Source organism: Hipposideros armiger, unplaced genomic scaffold, assembly GCF_001890085.2.
Source record: "Hipposideros armiger isolate ML-2016 unplaced genomic scaffold, ASM189008v1 scaffold_105, whole genome shotgun sequence".
In the NCBI taxonomy this organism is placed as follows: Eukaryota; Metazoa; Chordata; class Mammalia; order Chiroptera; family Hipposideridae; genus Hipposideros; species Hipposideros armiger.
Genome location: NW_017731455.1, coordinates 1,646,499 through 1,673,649, shown reverse-complemented (window position 1 = coordinate 1,673,649; position 27,151 = coordinate 1,646,499). Strand labels below are relative to the sequence as shown.

Here is a 27,151-nt window from a genome sequence, read left to right as displayed (position 1 = left end):
AGTGTAGGTCACATGACTGTGCTCTACTGGCATAGAACTGGGGGAGGGACCTAGATCTGTAATGAAAATGGAGGAAAGGGGGGCCCTGATTCTTTAAAAATAGGAAGGTAGTTGACAATACTTTGTGTGTATTTGAAAGTTGCTAAGGGTGTGGATCTTAAAATTTCTTAAAACAAGAAAAAAATTTGTAACTATGTGACATTATGGATGTTAAACTTATTGTGATAATCATTTTGCAATATATACATATATCAAATCCTTACACCTTAAATTAATACAATGATATATGTCAATTATAGCACAATAAAACTGGGGGGGGGTGAAATTATAAGATGTTACAATACCCAGCAGCCAAAAATAGCAAGTATTCTCTATATAAATTTTACCTCATCTTTCTCTGGTCCTATTATTTCTCTCTTACTACTGCGGCTGGTCCTGGCCATTTGAGAGCATGGTCCTTTCATGAGCAGACATACAGACATGTACTTTGCAGTTTGGTGAACATAACCTTTCTAGAATGACTGGCTATGCCTCCTGCTTTTATCTGACTCTAGCTTCTGAAATCTTGTCATGCTCGGAGCAGAGAGTTCTCTGGTGAACACATCCCCAAAAGTCAAAACCGTGATTGAAATATTGTCTGCCGAGTTGCTCAAAAATGAAAAATGGATTATGAACTGCTGAAGTATTTGAGAACATTGTGTAAAAAGCTTCTTGTTTGATTTTAAGCACTAAACAATATTTGTGTCTTTCCTTCTGGCTACAGAGGATCAGTTTTGCCAAAGAAGGAGAGGCAGCTAAGAGGCAAAATAGCAGCCAAAAGAAAAGCACTTTGAAAAAAGTAGGTATTAGTGGATAAAAGCACTCAGACTTGGAGTCAGGCCTGAGTTGGAATCCCAGCCCCCAAACACTTTCTAGGACTACAACCTTGAGCCAGTGACAAAACTTCCTGAACCTCAGTTTCCTCATCTATAAAAATAGGGACAACAGTGCCCCTAAAAATAGAACTTTGTGGGGATTAAAGATGATCTATTTAAAATACTCAGCCATACTGCTGCTCAGTCAGTACTTGACCCTTTCTGCTCCCTGATTGTCCACACTCGCAGAAGAAAATAAAGAAGTCAGCGGAGTTACTCAGCTGTAAAGCACAAAGTTTCTAGAAGCAGTTCGAGTAAAAGTCAGAAGTTAGATGCCAATGGTGAAGTAAAACATCTCTGTGGAGAAGAAAGAGCATTGAAGTCAAGCAAAGGAGGCAGAGCTATGGTATCAGCATTTCTGTATTGATGCTAAAGCCACTTAGCAATGGGGGTCACTTGGGATGACAATGAAAGAAGAATCCTAAAGAAAAGAGAAGTGACCTTTACAGTGCATGTGCTGGGCTCCAAGCCGGTGCTTTACACACATCATCACATTTAAAATGCATACCCACCCCATGAAGTAAGTATGTTATATAACTCCTACTGTGTGGACTGTGGAATTGAGGAACAGAGTGGGTTTCTTCTGACCTCAATTCCTCTTGTTTCCCATTGAGGTGACAGAAAATGGCTGCCTCCATCAGCACCAGAATTTATACCTCTTCCACTCAAGAAAGCAACCAGCCTGAGGTAGGAACTACTTCATCCCATCCAGATCTGGAGATTGGTTCAAGTGCCAACTGGGGTCCAATCAACATTGAAGAGAGCAGTTGGGGAGAGAATCGGGCCCATTGGAATAAACATAAAGGCTCTGCTGAATCCACGTACATGGCAGGCGGGGCAGCGGCACTGCGTCAGCAAATCCAGGTGGCCCCATTATTTTAGTGCTGTTAAGAAAAATGAACCAAAACTTAGAGATAAAGCAATAGGATAACTGCATGTCCCATCAATGTCACCCTTAGGCATTGTTTAACTGGCTCACCCAAGTATTAAATCGCCTAGGATAGGAAGGATTTGGCAAACTATGACCTGCAGCCACATGTTTCTGCAGATAAAGTTTTATCAGGACAACCACATTGTTTATGTATTATCTAAGGTTGTTTTCATGCTCAATGTCAGAGCTGAATAACGAACAGAGACCATATGACCTGGAAAGCCACAAGTATTTACTCTCTGGCCCTTTAGAAAGTTTGCTGGATCCCTGACCTGGGAGAATGTGCCTGTGTTTGCATTTTCTATTTGCTATTTTATTACAGCCCTGATACTCTGAAGTGATATGTCTACTGGTTAGTTTTCTAGAAAACATAACCAGAAGGGTACAGCTTTTTGGCTCCACAAGACATTAACCAGATCTGTAATCTATTGACAAATACATTTCAGCATCTCTGTCTGACTGATTGACTGACTATAAATTCCTTTCCTCTAATTCTTTCTTGAACCAGATTTATCATCCTAATGATCCCCTCATTAATTAATAAGTTGAATAGATTTTTTATTCATGTGCATTCTGTTTTGTATGAGGCATGTTTTTAACTTTTGGAAAGTTCTATTTTGACAACTCCAAGGGATACTCTTGAATACAACATGAATGGAGAGGGTGGTCATTCTCAAATGGGGATGGTAGTACAGGATAGCCAGCCAACCCTGTTGGTTCCCACTACAATGTTAACCTGAGTTAATCCACGCAACAACCTAGAGAGTATGTTAACCTACAAAATGGAGAAATTAAGATAATAGCTATACCCACCTCATTGATGGTTTTGATGGTCAAAAAAGATACTGCAAGTAAAGTATTTAGCACAATAGCTAGTACTTCATACTTATTCTCTAAATGCTAGCTGTGATTATTAGTGGTTTTATGGTATGTATTTGTTGTTGTTTTAGTTAGAAGTAACAGACTTTCGACTCCTGCTAGCTTCGGCAAATAAAATTTTAAAAAGGGAATTATTGGAAGAAGTATCTTGAGTTCACAGACCCAAAGCAAGGGCTAACCAGCTGAGCCCCAGGGCTGTCTCTTCCTCTCTCTCTCTCTCTCTCTCTCTCTCTCTCTCTCTCTCTCTCTCTCTCTCTCCCTCCCCCCACCCCCCATATGGGCTAAGACTGAGAGGTGGGAAAGAGCTTGTCATGTCTAAAGATGCAAGTGATTTGTTTTTGCAGGACTGTAAACCTTGATCAGGTAGGGAGTTGGCCTCATTTCTTCTGCCCTGTAAACTGGAGCGGAGACCATAACTTCCTCACCTGTGTCCCCATGTTGTTCCGCACAGTGCCTGCCACATGGTTCATGCTTCATTAAAGCTTATTGAGCTAAGTAGCCAGCATGTTGATGGGGATGATAAGTAAATAGGACTGGCAAAAAAAAAAAAAAAAGTCGAGATCATCTACAGAAATAGTGACGTATGTGATTTGGTGGTGCAGATGGAGACCCAGTTGGGGCTGGGGCCTCACGTGGTAGCCTGAGGCCACCTGTGCTCTTCACAAGTATAAAATGAGATGAAGTCAACATTCCTAGCATAGCTTGAGTGTGCAAAGGTCACTGTCCTGTTCTCTTCTTTCTGTCATTGGAATCTTCCTTGGCTTTTTTTTTTTTTTTTTTTGGGGGGGGGGGGGGGGGGGGGGGGGGGAGTTGGGAGGTAAGACCTATTCCCCTTAAGCCCTCGGGCTACAAAGTCTCAGCCAGCTTTATTGCATTACAGGAACTGTCGACCCCAATTGCATTGACAAGACATGCCAGGCCGGTGCACACATCCTGATCCTTCTAATCTCTTTAGTTCCATCACCTGGACATTTTATTTAAAATTGATTTTTAAACGTCTGAGTAATTGAAGTTTGTGTGTAGTTGCCTCCCTGCAACAGAGGGAAGCTGAGGCTGCTTACATCGTCATTAAACGCTGATTAAAAGTGATTGCGTTACTGGAGGCTCCGATTGGTGCCATTCCTCAGGGGCCCCGTCAGAGAACAGCTTCCGCACTTGGCAGATCTGGGCATCCAGACAGCAGAAATAGCAGGGTTGGACTTTGCAGGCCCTGTGCATCTTCTGCCGATGATCAGCTCTAATAGGAGGCTATTTTCCAGGCTTCCCGTGGCCTCCATCTCTGGGAGATGTACAAGCCATCAGGCTCTGGTGAAGGCAAAATACCCACTTTTTTCCAGAGATCGGGGACTTGCACTGGAGTCAATCTTATGACCAAAGTTCTGAGGCGAGATATCTAATGTCTTCTGGTGCCGATCTTGTGGTCCTGGGCAAGAACCGGAGCCTCTCTTTGACCCTTTTTCCCCCAATGTCACACTCACACCCTTTATGTGTGTTCCTGGACTTGAGCAAATTAGCCTCCAGATTTGGCACAGACAAGGCCTACCAGAGAACAAATGATACCGATGGGAAAGGGCTATGATACCAAAACACCTTCAGTCCTCTGTGCTCTTGAGAGACGCCTTACCACTGCCCATTTTAGAAGGAATAGAGTTTTGGAGTTGGAAGTGATATGGGATACAAGCTCTGACATTGAAGTCAGAAAGACCTGCGTGTGAATCTTGGCTCAACCCATTTAAAGTTGGGTGGTCATGGGTAAAATCCTGATTCTCTCTTTGGTTCAGTTTCTTCATCTGTGTGAAGTGGGCCTATCGAAGTCGACTTGACAGGATGAGTGTGAATCTATAGTGAGATAAGGTGGACAAAGGACTGCACAGAAAGAAAAGTTCAGTCAATTTGAGTTTCTTCTTCCCTGAAGAAACTGTAGAGGTCATACTGAAAAAAAACAAAAACAAACAAACAAACAAAAAAAACAAAAAGCCCTTACCCTTGTAGACTTTTCTGTCTTTCTTTTTTTGTTTTGTTTTTGTCTTGGATCCTCCATTATGGATCATGAGTTCCATGGCCATCACTAAAATTCTGGAGCGCAAGGAAGGCCAAAGAGGCAGGGCTCTGAGACCTCCAACCTTTCTGGAATTCACATTCTCTAGAGCAGCTAATTTTTGTCTACTTTATATGTTGGGGTTCTATGAAATATTTCTGTTCAAAAACTTATGCAACCTTGAAAAGAAAAATTGACTGTATTAGAAAATTCATTGCGTTCACAAGGTAATCGAGTTCCCATTTCCCATCACACTGCAGTGCCCTCTCAGCACACCAGGTGGCAGGAGCTCCCGGGCAGGTATGAGAGAAAAATCTCAACCTGTCTGGACCAGTGCATCACTAAAGCTTTTGCAATAGAGAAAGGGAGATGCACACAGATTCAGTTAATGAAGGGTTAAGCCTCTAGGACTTGGGGCTCTTCTCTTCTTTTAAGCCAAAATCCAGAGCAGCAGATCTCTGTCTCTCTGCTTCGTCTTTCCAAAGTTGTCCCTAACACCTGGTTCGTCTCTATTTCAGTGCCTGGCACTGAACTGGGCATTGAGTAGGAATTCAACAAGTTCTGGTCAATAGAGGGGCCTCCATTCCAAGTAGATCGGACCTCTGTCCCCTAGCCTGTGCTGCTTTGCCATGAAAGGCCCAGACAGTGTACGTTTTGTGCTGAATGTGTGTCAGGAGAACAAACTAACCGTCATAAGAAGCTGCTGGGTGGGCGGGGAGGGAACACAGAGGACCTCACAAAGGAGGCAATGATTGCGATGAACAGTGCCAGAGGGTTAGCACTTGGATGGGCAAAGAGAAGGCAAGCGGTTCTTGGCAGGATCCAGAGTCAGAGCGAAAATGAGAGGCAGGGCAGGGCAGAGCCTGTGGGCAAGAAAAAGACGCCCAGGCTGTGAGTGAATAGAATTCATCGGAAATGAGAACATGCTTCTAGACCACTGGATAATGTTAGAAAACGTTAGGTTCCCATCCTCATACCTGATCAGAGATTTCACCATCACCATTAAACAGTGCAAGTAGAGATCTTCTCCTCCAGCGCTTCACCAAGAATCTGGGACCGTTTCCGAAACTGAAAAGACATAAGTAGGAACAAAAGGTTAGGCCACCATCTATTGGACATTAGTATGTGACAGGCACTTCACTAGACACTTTAAAGTGGGATCCTTTAACCCAAAGAGCAACGCTATTCATACATGCGCATACATGCATTTATTCACTTAACGTTTAACATAAATTGTTCTGGGCTCGGGGGGGAATACAGCAGTATGTGAAACACCCATATCTCCATCCTTGTGGTGTTTATATTTGCAAGGCAAAGAAGAGCAATAGAGAAATAACATCTGTAAGCATTGAGAAACACGAGGTAGGCATGCGTATCCCTGTCTTGGAGGGACGATCCTGAGACATGAAGAGCTCAAGCAAAACGCCACAGTCTCCCACAGTCCGTAGCACTCAGACACGGGCGTCTTCAAATCCTGTGGTTTATCTACAAGGCCTTCTGCCCTTCCTGTTCTCCTGGCAACACTGGAAATTCTCTAGCCTTTTCCCTTGAAACACTCTCATCCTTAAGCCAAAGGAACCAGCCAACATCCACTGGACACCTTTTAGAAACATACCAGGCCCCTTGCCTGCCCGTAGGTAAGATGGGTTTGAGCTTCACAGAGCCTGCCTCTTTCTGGGACCCTGAACACTACTTCATATTCCCTCTTCAGACGAAATTACATCATTGCTCTTAACCCATCACTGCTCAGCTCCAGGTATTAACTTACAGATCCCTGTTTCCAGGCCACTGCAGTGTCACTGTTCCTTAATGTCCTGATTTCACCGTTTTTCTGGGCCAGGCACTTATTTGAACCTGAGTGTTCTGCCCCTCCCCCACTTCTTCTTAAAGAAACATGCTCATAGCCCAAAGCAGAAGCAAACGCATTAGAGTTTAAATCTATATAATTAGGGAGGAAGGGTTTCCCTCTGCAGGCTCTGACCTGGGAGTCAACTTCCCAGTGAAGTGTATTTAATGAAGGTTCAATTTGAGGCCAAGGCAGGATTTCCTATGACAAGGAAGAGCCTCAGCCCCAGAAGAAACAAGCGGTCTATTGTGTTTTTCAAAGTGGTTTCAAATTATTTATGTGTTATTTATGCATGCACCGCTCTTTTTCTCTCAATATCAAGAAGTGTCGCTGGAATTAAACAACGTGAGTGTGTGTGTTTCTGTGTGTGCTGGGGAAGCGGGAGGAAGCTTGCATTTCCCCTTCATTATTTTCCCTTGTTCATTGAAATGTGGCATGCACATTAAACAGGTCTTCTTCTAGAAGAGAAATCTTTAAAATAAACAAGGCAGAACATTCCCCCTCTTCCTTAGCACTTCTTCCGAGGAAAAAAATATCATAAGAAGTGCTAATGCATGCAATATTTTTTGAGAAAAATACATTGTATTAGGCCCAACACAGAACATTCAAAAATCATTACTCTGTCTCCAAAGACTGACCTCGTATCTGTAAGAAGAAGACCCACAAACTCTGTAGAAAACATCAAGGAAACATGTTGGGTAAAGAAACTGAAGGCAGAGGGAGTAGTGCCTACAGGATTGGTAGTATACTCAGAGTACCTGTAAGTACTCCCTAGGAGGGCACAAACCCATCAAAACCCACCCGTGCAAGCCCTCTACACACATCCCCTTAGAGTCACCGAAGTTGCCAACACTGTCCCCTTCAATGACTTTGAACTGCAGATGGAATAAAAACTCAATTCCTTCTAACTTCAAAGCTTTCAAGGCCAAGATCCTACCTCCCTACCTCTTTTCTATAATTCCCCTTCCTGAAATCAGGCTTCAACCACCCCAGGATATCACTGTCTTTCAGATTCTCTGTACCTTTTCCTACCTCTGTACCTCTCACATCATTCCCACTCCTGAAATAATCTTGCCTTCAACTGTCCTCCTTTTCCACCTACTGTATTCACATACATATACGATGATGCAACATTCAAACCTTCTAGAACTTGAGATTGAATCTCTCTTAATCGCCCCTGTCTGACTCCATTAAGTGGTACCTTTGCACCATTTAGCAAATTCCCCACTCTGTAATTATGGATACATCTGTGTCTCTGTCTCCACAGTGTGCACGTACTCCCCCCCACCCCCAAAGGGCAGTCACTTATCTTTATACATCTTGACATCTCCTGGAGCTCCTCGAGCACCTTTATCACTACATGAATACTAACAAGACATTGACTTAACTGAATTTTAGAGGTCAAAGACACCCTCAAAATGGTAGCTGTGTGATGGTCATATTATTGGCCCAAGTGTCCATCAATCGGAGAGTGGATAAATAAACAGCGCTATAAGCACACAATTAAATATAATACAGCAGTGAAAATAATTGAACTACAGTTGCATGCAGCAATAAAAATGATCCATAGAAACACAATATTAATGAAAAAGCAAGTCCCAAAAGATTACATACAGCATGACACCCTTTATATAAAGTTAAAAACAAGTTAAATAAAAGATATGCTTTAATGCATGCATAAAGATTCAATAGAACAATATAGAAAGGAAAGCAAAAGAATCATGAACACAAAAATTTAGATTAGAATGAGCCAGACATGAACCAAAGATGAGAGTGTGTCATGAACCACATATTCTGATTAATCCAATGCAGCTGAGGTCTACTTAAACAACAACAAAATAAATAAATTTCAGGCACTGAGCCATCCATAACCATTTGGAAGAGAGACCCTCCTATCCTCCTGTGGGACATCTTAGTTTGTTCTTAGGAAAAGAGGTAGAGCGGGTGTGGTCTTCCTTGAATTTCCTCCAAAATGATCTTCATTAACCCTCATATGGCGCACACACACACACACACACAGCATCCCTTCATCTACTTCAGATTCTTCCACGTTCTTAATGCACAAGTGGTAACAAGATACCCAATAAGAGCAAAGGTACCAACTGAGCCACCCAGGGCTGCATTCATGCATGTATTCATTCAGCAAATATTTATTATATAACCAGCACAGCACTACACACTGTATATACAGTGGTCTTCAAAATCAACATGAACCCTCTTATCCTAGAGAGTAGAGACTAATGTTCTTGATCGCCAACATTCTGATCCCTACTCAGCATGGCTAGGGAAGCATGAGAGGAGAAAGGTAGGATACCAGGACACAATTCAAGTCAGAGTAGTGAATCTGGATTTATTGTGGGTTTGATGGGAGGACCACGGGGTCTCAGGGAGTAACATATGCTCGTTTACATTCTGTAAAATATTATGGCTGTTGTAGAGAAAACAGTTGAATGGGGGGAAAATAGAAGCAGGAAGTCCAGTTAGGAGTGCGGAAGTCTAGAGAGGGATGATGGTGTCTTTCACTGGGGTGGGACCTGTGGAGACAGAAAAAAGAGGGTAGGACCGGGTATATTTTGGAGATAGAGTTCATTAGACTTCCTAAAGACTGAAAGTGAGAATTGAGGGGGAAAAAGAGAGCCCGAAGATTATTTCTAAATTTTTGGCTTAAGAAACTGGATGTTTTATGGTACCATTTACTAAAATTTGAAAGAGTTGGGTAAAAGGAGGATTTGGGGGTTAGAGACTGTTGGAAAGTGATGTCCTACTTTTGGTAAGTTAAATTTGAAATACTCATTAAACATTTAAATGTAAATTCAGATAGGAGGTTGGAAATTTAACTCAGGGATTTAACTCAGGAAGTTAACTATGTATAGGTGGTATTCACAGTCATGGGACGTGATGAGCTTAGCTAAGCAGAGAAGGCAGACAGGAAAGAAGAGACCTATATGATGATCCCTGGCCACTCCAGTATTTAGAGATCAGTCATAGTTGAAAAAGGCAGAAAAGAGACTGAGTAAGAACTACCTGTGAGATGGAAGAACTATAGGAGAGCATGGATCCCAGAAGCCAAGAGAAGAGACAATTTCAAGAAGTAGAGTGCTCACCTATCAAATGATGCTGAGACATCAAATAAAATGAGGAAAGGGACATGCCTATGGGTTGTGTTAACATAGACATCATGGGGCTGTCTTCATGGGATGTAAAAGCAGGAAACCCAACTGAAAGAGTTCAAGGAAGAGCAGATGAAGGAGTGGCATTCTCTTAAGAATTACACTGTGTGGGACAGTTTACAGGACAACTAACCTGTATCTTTAACAAGCCCATGGCAAATAAAAATAAATATTCTAAATTGAAAGAGATTTAAGAGATTACATCAAGTGCAATGCATGAAACTTGTTCGGACTGTTACTCAACTAAGCCAACATAAAAATATATTTCAGGGATAATCGAGGAAATGTGATTCAAAACTGGATATTCAATGACATTAAGGAATTTTTGTGTGTTAGGTGTGATACTGTTATCATGATTATGTAAGAAAATGCACTTATTTTTAACAGATGCACTGAAATATTCAGAAGTAAAATGTCATGAGATCTGATATTTACTCTAAAGTGCTAAAGCAAAAAATTTTTTAAAGTAATGAAGAAACTATCACGAAAAGTTAATAAAATTGTAATCTATAAGGCAAGTACATGGGGGCTCATTATTCTATGGATGTTTGAATTTTTTCTTATTAAAAGTTACAGAATAATTTTACTGTGAAGGAGAAAAGAAATAGGATAGCAGCTGGATGAGAACGTAGGTCGAGGGAAGGTTTTGGGGTTTTTGTTTACCGATTTTTTTTTAGGAGTAGCTTTAGGTTCATAGCAAAGATGAGCGGAAGGTAGAGAGATTTCCCTTATACCTCCTGCCTTCACACATGCACAGCATCCTCCATCACCAACACCCCCACCAGAGGGGCACATTTTTTACAACTAATGAACCTACAGTGACACATCATAGTCGCCCAAAGTTCGTAGTTTATCCTAAGGTTCCTTTTTGGTGTACATCCTACGGGTTTAGAAAATATATCCATCACTAGGTTATCACGCATAGTGTTTTCACTGCCCTAAAAATTCTCTGTGCTCCACCTATTCATCCCTCTCCCCACCCTACGTCTCTAACCTGTGGCAACCACTGACTTTTTACTATTTCCATAATTTTGCCTTTCCAGAATGTTATATAGTTAGAATCATACTGTATTGTAGCCTTTTCTGATTGGCTTGTTTCACTTAGCAATATGCATTTAAGACTCTTCCATGGGCCGGCCGAGTGGCACGTTGGTTAAGAACTGGCTTGGGATGCCAGAGGGCCCCGGTTCGGATCCCACATATGAGGGCCAGTGACACTGCCCTCTACAGCTAAGATGCTGAACAACAGCTCAACCTGGAGCTGGGTTGCCATGAGTCGCCGGCGACGGCGTAGGCTGCAGCCCCTGTGGCAGTGGGTTGCCATGGGCTACCGTGTGTAGCCAGCAGCCAGCGTGAGCAGCCAGCAGCCGCAGTGAGCGGCCGTCCAGAAGCCAGCGACTGATCTGCCTCGCCCGGGAAGAGTGCAGTGATGGTGCCAACTTGGGCCAGTGAGGCAACGTCCTCCACAACTAGACTGAAGAACAAGACAATAGCAACTTGTCTGTTCCCCTTCCCCCCAATTCCCCACCACTGTTCCCATCCCCCCAATTCCCCAATAAAAATCTTTAAAAAAAAAAAAGACTCTTCCATGTCTTTTCATGATTGGCCATTTCTTTTTCGTGCTGAATAATATTCCACCCTCTGGATGTACCACAGTTTATTTATCCGTTCACCTACTGAAGGACATTTCGGTTGCTTGCACAGTTTTGGCAATTGTGAATTAAGCTACTATAAACACCTGTGTGCAAGTTTTTATATTGGCCATAAAATTTCAACTCTTTTGGGTAAATACCAAGAAGCTCAATTGTTGGATTGTATGGTTAGAATATTTGTAGTTTTGTAAGAGGCTGTCAAACTGTCTTCCAATGTGGCTGCACTATTTTGCATTCCCACCAGGAATGAACAAAAGTTCATGCTGCTCTACGGCTTCACCAACATTTGGGTTTGTCAGTGTTCTGGATTTTGACCATTGTAATAGGCGTGTAATGGTATCTTGTTGTTTTAATTTGCATTTTCCTGATAATGCATAACCTGTGGAGCAGCTTTTCATATGCTTATTTTACATCTGAGTATCTTCTTTGGTGAGGTATCTATTAAGATCTTTGGCCCATTTTTAAATCAGGTTGTTTGGGGTTTTTTATTTAGTTAGTTTTCGTTTTTAAAACTTTTTTGTATATTTTGGATAACAGTCCTTTATCAGATGTGTCTTTTGCAAATACTTTCTCCCACTTTATGTCTTGTCTTCTAACTCTCTTGACATTGTCTTTTGCAAAGCAGAAATTTTTAATTTTAGTGAAGTCCAGATTATCCATTATTTCTTTCATGGATTGTGCCTTTGGAATTGTGTCTAAAAAGGCATCACCATACCCAAGGTCATCTAGGTTGATAGGAGAACTATGTTATCTTGTAGGAGTTTTATAGTTTTGCATTTTACATTTAAGTCTATGATCCATATTGAGTTGATTTTTGTAAAAGGTGTAAGGTCTATGTCCAGGTTCATTTTTTTGCAAGTGGATGTTCAATTTTTCCAGCATTATTTCTTGAAAAGGCTCTTTGCTCCATTGTATCACCTTTGCTCCTTTGTCATAAATCAGTTGGTTATACTTATGTAGGTTTATTTCTGGGCTCTGCTCTGTTCCACTGATCTATTTGTCTATTCTTTTGCCAGTGCCATACTTTCTTCATTACTGTAGCTTTATAGTAAGTTGAATAGTGTCAGTCCTCCAACTTTGTTCTTCAATATTTTTGTGTTGGCTATTCTGGGTCTTTCACCTCTCCATGCAAAATTGAGAATCAGCTTGTCAATATCCACAAAGTAGCTTGCTGGGATTTTGATTGGTGTTGTGTTGAATCTGTAGATCCAGTTGGAAAGAAATGACATGCTGACAATATTGGGTCTTCCTATTCATGAACATGGAATATCTCTCTATCTATTTAGTTTCTTGGTTTTGCTCATCAGAGATTGTAGTTTTCCTCATATAGATTTGTACATATTTTGTTAGCTTTGTACCTAAGTATTTCATTTATTTGGGTGGTAATGTAAATGATACTGTGTTTTTAAATTTCAAATTCCACTAGTTTATTGCTGCTATATAAGAAAGCAATAGACTTTTGTATATTAACCTTATATCCCACAATCTTGCCATAATTGCTTATTAGTTCCAAGAGGGCTTATTTTTTGTCTATTCTTTTAGATTTTCTGCATAGACTATCATGTCATCTGCAAACAAAGACAGTGATATTTCTTCCTTCCCAATTTGTATAACTTTTATTTTATTTTCTTATCTAATTTAATTAGCAAGGACTTCTAATATGATATAAAAAGGAGTGGTGAGAGAGGACATCTTTGCCTTGTACCAAATCTTAGTGGGAAGCCTCCAAGTTTCTGACTACTAACTATGATGTTAGCTGGAGGTTTTAATGCAGATATTCTTTATCAAATTGAGGAATTTCCCCTCTATTCCTAGTTTCCTGAGAGTTTTTATCATAACTGTATGTTAGATTTTGTCAAATGCTTTTTCTGCATTTATTATTATGATTGTGTGATTCTTCTTCAGCCTGTTGATGTGATGGTTTACATTAACTGATTTTTGAATGTTGACCCACTCTTTCATAACTGGCATAAATTCTACTTGGCCATAGTATATAATTCTTACACACTGTTGCATTTCATTTGCTAATATTTTATTCAGAATTTTTGAATCTATGTTCGTGAGAAATTTTGTCCTACAGTTTTCTTTCCTGTAATGTCTTTTTTTTTTTTTTTTTTTTTTTTTTTTTTTTGGTTTTCATATTAGGGTAATGCTGGCATCCTAGAATAAGCTAGAAAGAATTCCCTCTGCTTCTATCTTCTGAAAGAGATTGTAGAAAATTGTTCTAATTTCTTCCTTTAATGTTTGGTAAAATTCACCAGGGAATCCATCTGGGCTTTTATAGAAAGTTTTTAAATTGTTCTTTAAAGAAGAAACACTAGATAATTTCCGTAATCACAGTGACCCAAGAGAGAGGGAGAAAATGTGGTACAGGAAAGAGAGCGAACAGCTGTGGTTCCAAGTAACTAAGGAGACTCAATAAAACCCAAGTGCAAAAGTTGGCCTCTTAATTTTAGGAACAGAAAAAAGGAGAGTATAAGTACAGAGGCAAGTAAATCAGTGGATTTTGTAGTGAAAAAGAAGATGTACCTCCCTTAGGTTGATTCTGCTTTGTCAGTGGCCCATGAAGTGAGGTTATCAGCTAAAGATAGCCCATAGTGGCATGGAAGGTGAGAAGAGAACAGACGAAATAGATAATTTGGGAAGTGAGAAAGTGTAGCTGGTTTTCCAAGTGGTATTATGGATTCGTTAGAGATATTAGGTCATCATTTGCAATTCAGAGGAGTCAGCACTCTTGGTGGTTTTCTCCAGCAACATCCAATTGTTCACATAAAGGCATAAAATTGGTTGGTTGTTGGTTCTAATCCAGCTTGGGGCTTTGCTGCATATGTACATACAAATTGTGAATAACAGAATAAGGGGCTAACATTTGTAATTATAAGGCTGGATGATGAAATTTACACTAACTAAGGAAGAAAGCAAGAACATAAGGGAGGGAGGTGATGGAGAGTGAGAAGTGTTAGCTCCATGGATTGGAGAGCTTGATGTGGCCTCAACATTATTGAGCAAATGTCATGTTCTTGGCATTGTTTGAAGCATTTCACATGTATTAACTGATTAAATTGTTACAACCCTGAGCGGGAGTTATTGTTATTGTTTACTTCTTAAAGGTGAGTAAACTGAAGGACACAGGAGTTAAGGAACTTGAGTACACCCCCATAGCTGTTAATTGCTGAGATTTGAAGCCTGCAATCCAGGCCCAAAGCCCACTCTGAAACACTAATGACACAGCCTCATTTTCAATTTTAGGGGTGGGTGTTAGGAAGCAGGTAAGCTGGAAGGCTAGGAAATTTTGGCCAGAGGCTGATATGCTTGAAATAGGGACTTCTTGAGTTTGAACATGAGGAAATGAGGCAGGGTAGGAAAAAAGATCATTAGAAATGAGAAGGTTAAGGAACTAAAAAGCCTGGGAATCATATGAAAAGTCAACACAGATATGGAGACCTTCAAGAACAGTGACAAGAGGTAAGAGACCTGGCTTCTTTACTGCAGGACTTCTGAAAAAGAGCCACATGTGCTAACTTATTTTATGGCACACCGAAAGAGAGAAGCATATGTTGCCATTCTTACATTTATTCACCATGATATCCTTTCTCTCAAAACACATAATAATACATTCATAGGAATCTAGTCCAAGAAATCATGCAGAGACACAAGCTCCAGCCTGTATCCCCACGTCATTCTTAATGCCCCCACACCTAACCCTTATCCTCCCCAAAATTAATCAAGAGAGTTATGAGATTATTTATACCCCACTGAGGGGCAAGCATGGGCCTTTGAAGAATTATTTATTATAAGACTCTAAAATTTTCCATCTTCCTCCATCTGAGCAATTTCTCTGTCCACATTGAACTTTATTCCAAATGGTCAAGTGAACTGCAGTTCCATTTCCCAGAAAAAAATCTCAGCTGCAAGCTGCTCCCCCAAAGCAATCCAGCCTGCTTTGCAGGCTTTAGAATTTGAGATGAGGCAAATAATCTGGAAGATAAACATCTGACCTCTCCACTCCTCTTGCTGAAGCCAAGCTGAATACTTGGTTTCTAAGATTCACTTACCATCAGTCATTTACAATTATGGAACTCTGTACTGCCTTGTACTTGGAGACTTGGGCACAGTTCAAATAAACAAAAAGCCATCCACCTTTTCCTCCCATTTCCTCTGCTAATGGAAACCTTTTAAACTAAACTTTTTATTGGTTATTTGTTACTGTCATTTGCCATTGCCTGTTCCCAAGATGATGGATCTGTCACTAAATCTGCTTCTCCCTAAGCCTTGGTGGGAATTAAATTGACATTCAAGTGCAAACAGCCGGCCACGGACCACAGTACAATTCCAGCCACCAGTATCCCATGTCTGGATTAATTTTAATCATTTGTTATACAAAAAAAAGTGAGTGGTAAAGTTAAAGTCAATGAAGAAAGAGGATAACATTGTCATGATCAGGAATCAATAATTCCCTCATGCCACCCCCAACCTGACCCCAGGGTTACGTTTTACTTCACCAACTGGAATGCCTTTTTGCCTCCACAGTTTCTTATGACATCAAGTTGACTTAGAATGATCATTTTTCATATTGCCATGGGCAATACTATCACAGTATAACTATATGTTATGATTCCATTTTTATAGGAGTTTCTAAAACATAATTCTGTTTTCTGTTTCCACCAAAGGGGAGCCATGGAAAACATCTAATAAAAAGTATTAAATTGCATTTTGCAGCCATGAGTCCATGTAAATGCTTATGAATAATTTATAGCAAATAAACCCAGCGCCACTGGTTTCTTCTCAATGCTTTGTTTTCATGATGGCAAATGACTGTAAAAGCAAATCTATCTTGTTAGCAGTTATTGACAGTGTGCTGGGAAACTACACTGAACACAGAATTAAATGCAATGATCTCAATGAATTCTGGTGTCAATACGGGATGGACTTAAAAGTGTCAAAAAGTTTTGCACAAGGAAAGTCCTCTCATAATACTCCACAGGGAATTTTCTAAATCTTTTTAAAATCAACATTAAGATCACCATTATTGAGATGTAATTTACAAACAATAAAGAGCTCACATTTGCAATACATAATTCAATGAGCTTTGACAAATATATAAACCATGCAACCACCAGTAAAATCATAATGAAAACATTCCCATCTTCTCAGAAAATTCCCTAGTGTCCCTTTCTAGGCAATGCCTACCCCATACAGGAAACTTCAGTTCTGAATTCTATCTCCACTGACTATTCTGCTTTTTGTTTTGCCTGTCATTCACTTTATATAAATGAAATCATATAATAGCACTTTTATCTGGCTTTGTTAGCTCAACATGGCACTTCCGAACTTATCTTGTTTAGGTTTCACATTTAAGTCCATTTTTTGTTTTGAATTAATCTTTTTATGTGGTGTGAGGGAATGATTGAAGCTCACTTTTTTCTCATAGGAATTAAGAAAAAAAAACAAAACAACTCCCTTCTTTGTAGAATTATGTTAGTGCCATTGTTGAAAATCAGTTGGCTATATGAGTGGGTCTATTTCTGGATTATCTTTCTGTTCCACTGATCTATTTAAATGTGTATATTTACCCAACATCTCACTGTCTTGATTATATTACTGTAGGTTTGTAATAAGTCTGAAAATCAGATAATGTAGACACTCCAACTAGTGCTTCCTCAAAATCATTTTGGCTATTTTAGATCTTTGCATTGCCATATAAATATTAGGATCAGCTTGTCAACTAAGAAAAAAAAGAAAGAAAGCCTGATAGAATTATGATTGTGATTTTGTTGAATCTACACATCAGTGTGTAGAAAATTGACAGCAAGTTTGCATCATCCAATCCATGAACATGACATAGCTCCTAATTTATTTAAATCTTTAATTTCTCTCAGCAATGTTTTGTAGTTTTTAATGTAGAGTTGTTGCACATATTTGGATACCTTTATGGTATCATAAATACAATTTAAAATTTTTATTTTTAATTGTTTATTGTTAATATATGGAAATATAGTTGATTATTTATTATGACCTTGTATCCTCTGACTTCATAAAATTCATTTATTCATTCACATAGCTATTTTTTAAGATTATCTAAAATAGCCAACATAGGTAATTATATTGTGTGTGAATAAAGGCAGTTATATTTCTTCTCTAATCTGTAGGTTTGTTTGTTTTTTTCTTGCCTATTGAACTAGCTTGGATCTTCAGTATAATGCTGTATAGCGGTGATGAGACTGAACATAGTTGTCTTGTTTCCAAACCTAGGAAGAAAATAGTCTATATTTCATCATTTTGGGATAGTATTAGGTGTTTTCAATAGATGCCCTTAATCAGACTGATTTTGACATTTTGATATGTGGTATTCTCAGCACTACTCAATTTAAAAGATTTTCTAATTTCTCTTGGGATTATTTCTTTAACGTATTGTTTATTTAGAAATAGGTTGTTTTATTTATAAATATTTGGGGATTTTTCTAGATGTTACAAACTACTAATTTAATTCTATTATAGTCAGAAACCATATATTATAAGATTTCTATCTTTTAAAACTCACTGGCTTAGTATATGGTCTTTATGACTACTCTGTGTGTATTTGTAAAGAATGTTTTTTCTGCAATTGATGGATATAGTGTTCTGCAATTCTCTCAATTGGGTCAAGTTTGTTGATAGCATTGTTTAGGTTTTTTAAACACTTGCCAAGTTTTTTTACCTACTTGTTATATCAAGTATAGAAAAACTCCTAAAAGAAGTATGCTAAAATCTTTACCTATTATGGCAGATTTGTTTATTTCTTCTTTGATTTTTTTACTTCATTAATTTTTCTCCTCTGTTATTAGGTGCATAAATATTTTTAAATTATTATGTCTTTCTGGTGAATTATAACTTTAATTATTATGAAATATCCATCTTTATCCATTGTCTTATAATACTTATAATCTTCACAACTACTTGGTCAAATAATAACATAGCCATACCTACTTTCTTATACTTACTTGTGGCTGGGTATATCTTTTCCATTTTTTTTTTTAAGATTTTTATTGGAGAATTAGGGGAAAGGGAACAGACAAGTTGCTATCCTTTTCTTCCTCAGTCTAGTTGTGGATGGCACTGCTTCACTGGCCCAACTTGGCACCATCATTGCACTCTTCCCGGGTGAGGCAGATCACCCGCTGGCTTCTGGACGCCCACTCACTGCAGCTGTTGGCCGCTCACGCTGGCTGCTGGCTACACAAGGTAGCCCATGGCAACCCATCTGCCGTTCCTGGTGACTCAGGGTAGCCCAGCTCCAGGTCAAGCTGTTGTGCAGCATCTTAGCTGTAGAGGGCAGTGTCACCGGCCCTCACATGTGGGATCGGAACCAGGGCCCTCTGGCATCCCAAGCCAGCCTCTAACCAACGCGCCACTCAGCAGGCCCTCTTTTTCTTTTTTTTTTCTTTTTTTCTTTTTTTTTAAGCTGAGCCATCCTGCTACCTGTTGGCAGCTCAGCGGCTGCTCAGCTCGGGCTGGACTCGAACCGCTGTTGCTCAGAGCTCAAACTCTTGAGCGAGCTCTTAACCAACTGAGCCACTCGGCCGGCCCCCTCTTTTTCCATTTTTTATCTTTCAACTTATCATGGCTATATATTTAAAATATGTTTCTAGTGTACAGGATATAGTTGGGATTTGCTTTTTGATCTAGCTTATCAATCTCTGCATTTTAATTGGAACCTTTAGTTCCTTTACATCTAATGTGATTCTTGATATAGTTCTTTTGATGTCTACTACCTTGCTATTTGTTTTCTATTTGTCTAATGTGTTTATACTTCTCTTTTACTCCTTCTTTCCTTTTCTCTTTTAATCAAAATTTTTAGTGAGGCATTGAATAATCTCTATTAGGTTTTTAGCTATACTGCATTATTTTTATTGATTACTTTAAGGTTAAAAATGTACAACCTTAATGTATCAATGTTTATTTGGAAATCAGTATTGCATCTCTTCACAATTCACACCTGACAGCTATCATTCTCTCCATCCCAATTCCCACTGCACACTTCAAAATAATATACTTACATTTACCCAACTCACATTCTTTGTACTAGTTTGATCATATATTTTATTTCTACATACACTATGAGCCTCAAATTACAGTGTTATTATTTTTCCTTAAAAGACTCAGATATCTTTTGAGGAGAATACTGTTATTTTTAGTGTTCTTTCCTTCCAGTTTATCAAAGTTTCCATCTGGTATCAGATCCCTTCAGCCTAAAGAATATCTTCTTATAGTTCAGGTATGGTGATGATGAATTCTCTCAGCCTTTATTTTTATGAAAATATCTTTATTTAACCCTTGTTTATGAAGGATATTTTCTCTGTATATAGAATATGGGATGTCAGGTTTTTCTTTCAGCATTTAAAAAAATGATATTCCATTGTCTTCCTACTTTTATTGGGTTTTTTTTGTTATTTTTTCATCATTTTTTTTAAATTAAAGTTTACTGGAGTGACAATTGTTAACAAAGTTACATAGTTTTCAGGTGTATAATTCTGTAATACATCATCTGTATATCATATTGTGTGCTCACCACCCAGGGTCAGTTCTCTTTTCATCACCATGTATTTGATCCCCTTCACCTTCGTCTACTACCCCTCTCACCCCTCACCCTCTGGTAATCACTAAACTATTGCCTGTGTCTATGAGTTTGGTTTCTTCATTTGTTTTTCTTGGTTGTTTTCAGTTTTATATACCACATATCAGTGAAATCATATGGTTCTCGACTTTTTCTGTCTGACTTATTTCGCTTAGCATTATAATCTCAAGATCCATCCATGTTGTTGCAAAAGTTCTTATAACAAAATAATAGAATGAATTTTATTGAGTATTTACTGATTTTTCTTTTTCTTTCACCTTTTTTTTAATTAAAATTTATAGGGGTGACAATTGTTAGCAAAGTTACATAGATTTCAGGTGTACAATTTTGTGATACATCATCTGTATATCACATTGTGTGTTCACCACCCAGAGTCAGCTCTCCTTCCATCACCATATATTTGATCCCCTTCACCCCTCATCAATTGTTTCTGATGAGTTCAGTTATCATCTTTATAGTTTACTTGGAGGTATTGTGCTTTGTTTGCTTTCACGATGATGTTTCTTTATTTTTTAATTTCTACTGTTTGAGTCAATGTGCCTAGGTGTGGGGTTTTTGGTTTTGTGTGTGTGTGTGTGTGTGTGTGTGTGTGTGTGTGTGTGTGTGTGTTTATCCTGTTGTGGTTGTACTGAGCATCTTGGATCTGTAAGTTGGTGTTTTTTATCAATATAGGAAGTATTTGGTCATTAATTTTCAATTTTTTTGCTCCTTTCTTGCTCTCTTTTCTTTCTGAGACTCTAATTATATGTTTGATAAGTTATCCAAGATTATTTCAAAAGTTCCTAATGCTCTGTTAATTTTATTTGGGTCATTTATTTTAGACTCTGTTAAGGCAGGTCTAGAAAGAGCCCAATTCTAAAGTATGGTCTTTATTTTCAAGGTAAGTTCTTTTCGATGTTTTAACTGGATACTGGAGTGTTGAAATTTCTACACTCTAACTGGACTTGACCTTTAATGTTTCCCAGCACTAACTGATATCTAGAACCTCTGTTCCATTTTCAATGCCTATTACAGCCCATTTCTCATTATGCCTATATATAATCTCACATTGCATATGTGCAGCCTAGCTTCAACCAAGAATTCACAAAGCGCCCCCATGCAAACTTCCATCACCACCACCTCCCAAAGTGCAGTTCTTTCCTCTCTGATGCCTTATCCTATAGAATCTTGCTCCTTTAGATGCCCTGAATTCCAAGCCTTCTTTGCTCAATGAGATAGCTATACTCTGTTTGGACTATAGCTCATGTGTCAAGGTGAGAAAACTGTACCCAGAAAAAAAGCTGGATGATATTGGAACTCACCTTATAAGTTTTCCTTATATCAGAAATTGCAGTTTTCCCTGTCGTTCAATCTCTGAAAACAGTTGCCTTGTATATATCATTCAATTTTCTCTCTCTCTCTCTCTCTCTCTCTCTCTCTCTCTCTCTCTCTCTGTGTGTGTGTGTGAATTTTAAAGCAAACTGTGTCTAGAAAAGGGGTTCCAAACAAAAATCATTATGTATTTTTTCTCTAAAAAAAAATCATTATGCATTTTCTATCTACTTCTTCAGAATGTTTTTATATATACTATAAAATAATATAAGATGAAATAGTGTTCCTATGAAAAGAAAAAAAAATGAGAAACATTTTGGCTTGAACCCTGAAAATGACTATGTTTCTACATTTACATACCCCATTCTCTGGGGCAAGACAGTTTATAAATGTTCTATGTAGTGACTCATTTTTTTTCGATGGTCAGTCTTCTCTGAAAATTCTGAAATTCCATCAGCCTAAGCAAGCCAGATTTACTTTTTCTGTAGCTTTTTCTAGATTTTCAATAGCACTGTCCCTCTTTGATAATTCAGGGCCCTTTTCCTTGATATATCAGTACTCATTTCTAAATATTAAATCCAGAATGTTGCAGAAGAAGGAATGGGTGGCTATTTCTTCTGAGCATTTTGTTTACATAAGAAATACCAATATTCTTCAAGTGTCTTTTCAAGCTATTGTGGTGTTTCATTTTGTTTAGTTTTTACTCCTAAAATATTGTTGGACGTGTATCAGGACATTTCCTTTAAGCAGGTTTCAGGCAGGAGCTAATTATGCTGACAGCCAGCTACTCATCAGTAGACAGTGGAGGGAAAGCCAGCAAAAGATGAGAGACGTTGAATATATTCACCAGGCCAGATGGCCAACCGGAAGGCTGAGCCACCTGAACGCACTGTGTTATCTTATTGGCCATTAAGCAAAGTGAAAATTTGCAGTAATATTTAACAACATGTTTTTTTTTTCTCCCTCATTTAAAACCACCAGGCCTAAAATGTGTCAAATGAAACTTCCACTCAGAGACAACCTGTGTTCCATGAAATGTCATTAAGGGTTTTGAAGCAGCTGTCACCATCATTGCAGTTTTTTCAAGAGCAAGAATTCCCCCAAGAGTTCCCACCTGGTCAGTTGAGTTGGATATTTGCAAAATCTCTAGTGATTGATGTTATTTTTACTTAAACTCCAAGAAGAGGGCCATGGAAGTTACCCCCAAAACGGTCCCTGCTAGAAAGTTATGTGAACAGAAATCATGCTAAGCTTTCATATCACCTAGGACTGAAACAGAGCCCAAACCTTAGTCCTCTCCCTTTGATCTGTTACTGCTCTCTATGCATGCTCCAGAATTACAAGCTGGGGATCTAAGTTATAGACCCCCAAACCTCCCTAAAGTCTTCCTGTTTCCCCTGCATAGATAATATGTGTGCTCTCGTGTTCTTTTTATGTTGATGCTCTCAGAAGGATTGTTCCCAGTAGGATGCTATGAATTGGCTTCAGAACTGCTGCGAAATGTCAGGAGGGCTCCTACGATCTGGATTTCATTAATGTTTCCTGCGACTCTCCATGCAGTGTATTTTGCTCTTTCTTTTTTCTAATGCTGCCACTTCTCAGCTGCCCTTTTTCTTCTTTCTGGGGCCACGTGGGTCCTCACCATCTCATCATCTTAGTCCCTTTCATCTTCAATGTGACACCTTAGTCACCATTAGGCGACTTCAGATGTTAACTTTACGCGAACTTCTAATGTGTATGAAAGACTGGCAAGTTTTCTTTTCTTTATGCTCCTAGTTTACTGAGTTGGAAATGTAAAGTTCTACCTAAAGACCAAGAGGTTCCAAGTGTCAAATAGTGAAATGAAGGAACTTTTCTGAAGTATCAGCTGATTCTTCTGCCCAGAAAATGTAGCCAGACTCAGTATGCCTGAATTTGGGGTCTGGCTAGACTCCTTCCTGCACACCCCATTCTCGGGTGTTATTTCTCCAACGACCTCATCCTCATTAGTGGAATTCCAGGTTGAAGAGAGAATAAGGAAATAAAGGCCTACCTGTTAATTTTATGTGCCGTATTAAAACACAGAGCCCAATTATTCATACTGATGCCATCTTCACTGACTACATTCAATTTTCTGGTGCCGTTTCAATAAGCATTCTCGTGCCAGCCAGCCAGCATGAGACACTTGCTAGGGACACCAAGATGAATGAGAGAATGAGATGAGGCCCTTGCCTGCAAGGAGTCCACACCGAACCCAGTGGCCCAAACAATAAGAGTCCTAAAACTGTTGTCAATGAGTCCTTTTGACTTTACAAGAAATAAGACTCTTCAGACGGGAAAGCCCTCTGCCGGACCACATTATTGTTAGACTGACAGATGCTTCGTGCCTACCTACCACCATTCCAGAAGCTTCCAAGGCCCAAACATGATTTACCACATCTTTCCTCAGATGTGGAGTCTTCATTTATTCTAGCTCAACTTTCAGCAGTGAAATTGCACCCAACTTTGCCATCTGATGCTCTGCTGGCATCATGCTGACTAATCACTAAGCAGAAATTTCTGCTTTCTCAGAAAATAGAGACCAACAAGGGATGCTCTGAATCATCTTAGGATTTCGTAGGCTGTTAGACTAAAGAAAGCAATGCAATTGAAGAAGTATCTGTTCAATGTCTGGTTAACCAAATACTGGTACTAGGCACTGGAGTAGATGCAGACATCAAATTCCCATTAAGCTCATGAGGCTCAAGCCTCAGGAGTCCTCACGTGCATAGTCTTCGGAGGAGTCCTAGCAGTATTCTATGGTCACTCTGCATTTTTCTCTATCAAGAAGACTACCTAAATTGGTATGTCTCTGTTTCCACAAAACCTGGGTCTGCATTTAAGTATGTTTAAAAACAAATCAGTAAGAGATAGTCTCTATCTTTAAGGGGCTTAATTTTAGCAAATGAAAGAAAAAAATAATGAGTGCAACAAAATCAGGGAACCCCAAATATGAGGTAATCCTTCCATTTTCTCACATTTTTTTCATGTGTGTGAATTTTAATCCGTAAGTGCTTAGAGATGTGGTTGAAATGAACATTTTATCTCTTAATTTACTTACAATAAATATTTAAATCCATGTTACCTAATATAGTGATCCAGAAATATTACTTTTCATACACTCAAATTTCATAGAACAACCTCATCCAAACTCTTCACATGCACCTTTGACGTCAGTGTCTTAACACTAGAATCCCTTTTTGAATCATCTAACAAAGTTCTCCTACACATTGTAGTCACTGCTGAGTAAGTTGTTTCAACTATAGCATTTTTTTATTCCATGTATAACTCTGTCATGGGAAATTCTACCCTATGCCATTAGAATTCACTAAGATAAGAATAAATTTTTTATTTATCCTGCAGATGTATGTTTGAGATTCCCACAACTTATAATGATAACGTATTTTATTTAAAATGGCTTTTAAAAAATGTTTTATAATGATAGTCACAACTCGCAATCATGAAGACTTGCCTCCAAGAACATGCACGAAATCTGCATTGAGTCTCTGCTTCTGTCCGATGATCTCTGTAAACACTGACCACTAACAGGAGGGTTGTTCCAGGTTATCAGTGATTCTCAGACCTGCCTGCATATTTGAATCACCTGGAGAGCACTGAAAAAACACTGATGCCTGGATCCACTTCCAGAGATTCTGATTTAATGGTCTGGGATGTAGCCTGGACATTGGAATTTTTTGGAGTTCTGTAGGCAATCTGAATATGCAGCCGAGAAGGAAATCCACTGTCTTCCCAAAGCAATCCTTTGTTATTTTCAATAACTGGGAGAAGGATGGGTATACTCACATAAGAGACTTCATAAGAACTCAAGTATGAAATAACTGCTTCATTTGTAAGTGGTAATTTAAGGAAATATGTCATGTATACAGACATACATATGTATAATGGACACACACAGACAGAGGAAATTCTTTTTTAATATGATAGATTTGCCCTGTTTTGAAAGTTACACTTGCTCATTAAGTAAAATTTAGAAAAGGTCAAACTATCTGTCTCATTTGAGGATTTAAAGACAGAGGAGACTCAGGTATGACTTCAGTCAGAAGTGGACGTCCTTGGATTTTTCTAGGTAGAATGAGGATTCATGTAAGTAGAGATATTAAGAGATGGACCAGGAAAAGGAAATGAAAATGTAACATTCTTTTTTATTTTTAATTAAAATTTACTGGGGTGACAGTGGTTAGTAAAATTACATAGGTTTCAAATATACAATTCTGTAATACATCATCTATATATTACACTGTGTGTTCACCACCCAGAGTCAGTTCTCCTTCCAGCACCATGTATTTGACCCCCTTTGCCCTCTTCAAAGTTCCCAAATGTGGTATCTGAAGTAGCAATGAGAATTCCTTAAAAAAAATTTTTTTAAATGTTTTCTTGATGAATAAAGCTATATATGTCTGGCTTCTAGAGATGACCAGCACTTTGAGGTTACTCATTTGGTAGCTTTTGGCATGGAAGGATAGACCAACATCTGTAAATCATCGTCCAATCATCAAGTGTGTTACTTACTGCTTTATCCATGACATAAAGGCAATTTCCTGCCTAAACCAGTCTGAATTCATGGGTAACATCTTCCTTTGGCTGTTGGGGTATTTGTCATTCTTCTTTCCTGACCCTTTGTTTTGGTTGACAGCAAATAATACAAAAAGCAAGAGTTGATCATTTAAATATCTAAATTGAGAAAGTCACATCAAGATTAGTCACTCCTCATATGACAGCAGATGTTTCTGGTTGAAATTTATTTACAAAGAAGAAAAAAGTGAAAATAAATACCATGTGAGATCTATATAGATTTTTTTTGTAAGGGGTAGAGACAAGAAAAGAAATGAGATGAAAGTGGGTGTGGCTCATGATGAATCTTGGTTTCCAACTTGGTTGGCTTCACTAGGGGAAAAAAAAAAAAAGGTTGTAAAGGTGGCAGAGTTCAGACTTTAAAGAGATAAAAGCCAGAAACAGAAATATATTGGACTTTTGTAAAGCACTGCAATTTTTCAAAGTCTTTATTCAGTCTTGCATGATATTCGTGTTAGTTAATGAGATGATCCTTCGAGTATTGCTGTTATCATTTCCAGGAAGAAATAGAGGTCAGAGAATTTGAGTGACTTTTCCAAGATCACAGAGCAGAGAGGAGACCCAAATCCCCCAACTCTCAGTTCTGGGCTTTGTCTACCACCCATAATAATAGATTTCTACAGTTTCTATTTTTCTTCTACCACTAGCACTAATTTAATGGACACCCAGAAAGGTCACCTGTCAAAAAATAAAAAAATGTAGGAATGGATTATTTTCAATAAGCTAAGAGGGTTTTCTTTACATTAAAAATTATATATATATATATGTTTATTAAAGTTTAGAAAATATAGAAGATTTAAACAAAAATCACTATATTTCCACTAGTAATACATTTGCACTCAATATTTTTGTATCTCCTTAAGTCTCATGTTTTCTATTTACAATTGTGATTTTTTTAATGTGGAATGCTACATTGTTTCACTTTAAGATAGTATAAGCATTTCTCTTTGTTTTTACATAGACTTTGTGAATATTTAATGTCTCTATAATAACAGCTCTCATTTATGAAATGTTCGCCATATTCCAGGCTCAGTGCTATGGTCGTAGTTACCACAATGACCTTATTAGGCAAGAGTTTTTGTAACCATCTTACAGATAAACAAACAGCCGAGCAAGCTCCCTGCAGGCCATGTAAATTAGAAGAGATAATTGTGGAATTCACCCCCCAGGGATCTGTTAACCCCA

General features: G+C 38.7%; 1 long non-coding RNA gene across 1 annotated transcript in view; it reads right to left on the bottom strand.

Annotated features, from left to right (window-relative positions):
• Positions 1–1,031: 1,031 nt before the first annotated feature.
• LOC109384887 (uncharacterized) overlaps positions 1,032–27,151 on the bottom strand; it is a 55,188-nt gene continuing 29,068 nt past the window's right edge. Inside the window, exons 2-3 of the long non-coding RNA XR_002124507.1 lie at positions 5,740–5,830; positions 1,032–1,798 (exon numbers count right to left, since the gene is read on the bottom strand). This is a non-coding gene — a long non-coding RNA (uncharacterized LOC109384887). The remainder of the gene's footprint in view (positions 1,799–5,739; positions 5,831–27,151) is intronic.